Source organism: Pteropus vampyrus, unplaced genomic scaffold (genome assembly GCF_000151845.1).
Source record: "Pteropus vampyrus isolate Shadow unplaced genomic scaffold, Pvam_2.0 Scaffold150, whole genome shotgun sequence".
Lineage (NCBI taxonomy): Eukaryota > Metazoa > Chordata > Mammalia > Chiroptera > Pteropodidae > Pteropus > Pteropus vampyrus.
Window position 1 is genome coordinate 808,266 of NW_011888931.1, and position 3,681 is coordinate 811,946.

Sequence of the window (3,681 nt, forward strand, 5' to 3'; positions counted from 1 at the left end):
TTTATGGTTTGGGGTCTATGAATAGATCTGTGATCCATTTCAAGTTAATTTTTGTATAAGGTGTAAGGTAAAGGTTGAGTTTTATTTTCTTGCATATGGATATCCAGTTTTCCTAGCACTATTTGTTGAAAAGACTATCTTTTCCCATTGACTCGCTTTGGTGCTTTTGTCTTAAATTAATTGACCATATATATGTGGGTCTATTTCAGGAGTTCCTATTTATTTCATTGATATATATGCCTATCCTTTATCAATATGACATTGTGTTATTCACTATACTTTATCTTGCTTTTTTTTTTTTCCCCAAAAATTTTATGGCTACTCTAGGTTCTTTGCATGTCCATATAAATGTTTAAGTCAGCTAATAATTTCTTTAAAAAGTCTTCTGGGATTTTATTGGAATCTCTTTGAATTTATAGCTAAATTCAGAGAGAATTGACATCTTAACAATATTGATCTAGGAATATCACATATCTTTCCATTATTTGGGTAATATTTATTTTCTCTTGACAATGTTTTGTAGTTTTTGATACATTTGTCTTGAAAATATTTTGTTAAGTCTCTCCTTAAGTACTTCATACATTTCAATGCCACTATAAATAGTATTATTTTTCAATTTCAGTTTCCAACAATTAGTTCCTTTATTTCGTATGTTGACCTTTAATCCTGACACTTTGATGAAATTATTATTTCCAGCAGCTGTTTTTGTAGATTCTTTAGGTTTTTTTCCACAGATGATCATATTATTCTATGCAGTTTATTTCTTTTTGTTGCTTTGTTTCCTTGGCTAGATACTCCAGTGGAATATTGAATAGAAGTAGAAAGAGTGAATATTTTTGTCTTGTTCCCAATCTTAGGGGTAAATCATTCAGCCTTCCACCATTAAAGGTGATAATTAGTTGTAGGTTTTCATACATACCCTTTATCAGGTTGATAAAATTTGTGTAGAATGAGTACTATTTCTTTCTTTAAAATATTGTAGAATTCACTAGTGAAGCCGTCCAGGTCTGGAGTTTGCTCTGTGAGGATTACAACTACAAATTTATTTAAAAGCTAACAAATACTGCACTGTTTTGGTTATCTTTGTTTTTTTTAGTAAGCTTTGGCAAATTGTGTATTCCAAGATATTTGTTTTTCATTAAAGTTATCTAATATATTGGCATAAAGTTGTTCAAAATATTTCCTTATTATCCAATTAAAGTGACTGGATCAATAGTGATAGTTTCTGTTTCATTTATGACATTGGTAATCTGTCTCCCCTACCCCCACCCTCACAATCAATTTGGCTAAATGCTTACCAGTTTATCAATTTTTTCAAATAACCAATTTTTGGCTTCATAGATTTTTGTGGTTATTTTAAAATTTCCTTTTTATTTCTATTTCATCGATGCCTGCTGTTACTTTTATTATTTCTTCCCTTTTATTATTTCTTTCTTTTTGTTTACTTTGGGTTTAATTTGCTCCTATCTTTGCTTTCTTAAGGTGGACAGTTAGTTAATTGATTTGAGACGTTTCTTTCCTAATATAAACATTTAATGCAACAGGTTTCCCTCTAAGCTCTGCCTTGGCTATATCTCATAAATTTTGTTATGTTGTGCTTTCATTTTCATTCAGTTAAAAATATTTTTTTCTTTGACTATGGGTTATTTTAAAGTATGTTCTTAAAATTTTGAATATTTAATAATATTCCAAATATATTGTTATTAATTGATTTCTAATTGTGTGAAAATACATTGTGTTCAAATAAGGTACTTCGTATGATTTCAGTCCTTCTAAATTAATTGAGATGTGTTATAGCCCAAAATTTGTTTTATCTTGGTGAATAATCTGTGCGCCCTTTAAAAGAATGTGTAATTCTGCTTCTTGTTGGGTAGATCTAAGTGATCGATTCATCATTTATAAATGACCAATTAGGTCAAGTTGGTTGATAGTGTTGTCAAGTGTTCTAGATAATTACTGATTTTCTATTTGCTCTAACAATTACTGAGAAAGGAGTGTTGAAATCTCCAACTGTAATTGCTTGCTTGTCCACTTCTCTTTTCACTTCTAGTTTTCGTTTCATGTATTTTGAAGCTCTGTAAATGGGTGTATTCACATTTAGTTTTATTATATCTTCATTGATAAATTGGCCTCTTTATCATTACAAAATGTCCCTCTTTATCTTATATAATCTCTGATAATATATCTTTCTCTGTAATCTACTCTGTTTGATAATAACATAGCCACTCCAGCTTACTCTTGATTATTATTTGCATAGAATACCTTTTTAATTCTTTTATTTTTATATAAAGTGGATTTCTTATAGACAGCATATGTTTGGGTCTTGTTTTTGTTTCTAATATAACAATCTCTTCCTTGTAATTGCAGTGTTTAGACCACATGCATTTAGCGTATTTAATTATGTGATCGGATTTAAATCTATCATCTTTCTATCTCTTTTCTGTTTCTTCGATCTTTTCTTTCTTTTTTCCTCTTTATCTGCCTTCTGGATTAAGTATTTTTAATGATTCCATCTTATCTCCACTTTTGACTTATTATGTATGCCTCTTTTTTTTTTTTTTTAGTTATTGATCTAGAGTTTACAATGTACATCATTAACTTATAATTGTCTAATTTCAAATAATGTTAAGTCACTTTGCATATGGTGTAGGAACTTTACAACAGTACACTTACATTTCCCCTTTCCACCCTTAATGCTTTTGTTGTCCTACATTGTCTTACATCTGTTATAAAACACACAATATAGTGTTAATATTTTTACTTTAATTAGTCAATTAATCAATTGAAGAAATTTAAAACATGAGAAAAAAAGCCTTTTATATTTACCCATTTATTTACCATCATGGCCCATTTTATTCCTTTGTACGTCCAAATTGCCATCTGGTATCATTTTCCTTCTGCCTGAGGAAGTTCCTTTAATACTCTAAAGTGCAGGTGTGCTGTCAATGAATTCTGTCAGTTTCTGTTTGTCTCAAATGAGAATGAATAACAAAAAATGAGAGCAATAAAAGTAAATTGAAATATTTTACTAATTTTAACGTATTTTACCACCAGCCACAATATAGAGGCTCTGGATTTTTTAAAAAATCCTGTTCTATGCTATTTACAAAAAACAGATCTAAAACATAATGCCACAAAAATGTTCACAGTAAAGGCAAATACTAATTAAACTGCTAAAGCCATATCAATAACAGATAAGATAACACTTTAAGGAAGAGAGCACTATTAAGAATAAAGAGGTTTGTTACATAGTGATCAAAGAAAAATTTAACATGAGACATAACAATTCTGAACTTTATTTATTTATTTATTTTTATTTATTTATTTTTATGGTGACATTGGTTAACAAAATCCAATCTATATATGCCTTATTGTTAAATTGTACGCCTGAAACTTACTGGAGAGAGATATATATATATATTGCATTGTGTGTTTACCTCCCATAGTTAGATTTCTTTCTGTCACCAAATATTTAACTCCTTTTTACCCCATCTACCAATCCTCAACTTTTAAGTACCTAATAATTTAGCCTAAGAGCATATAAATACAAAATGGACAGAATTATAAGGAGACATTCACAAACCTACAATTTCGGTAGGAGATTTTAACACCTTTTGCTTAGTCCTTGATAGGTGAAAATAGGCAAAAAATGAAAATGATGTATAGATTTGAATAGTATAA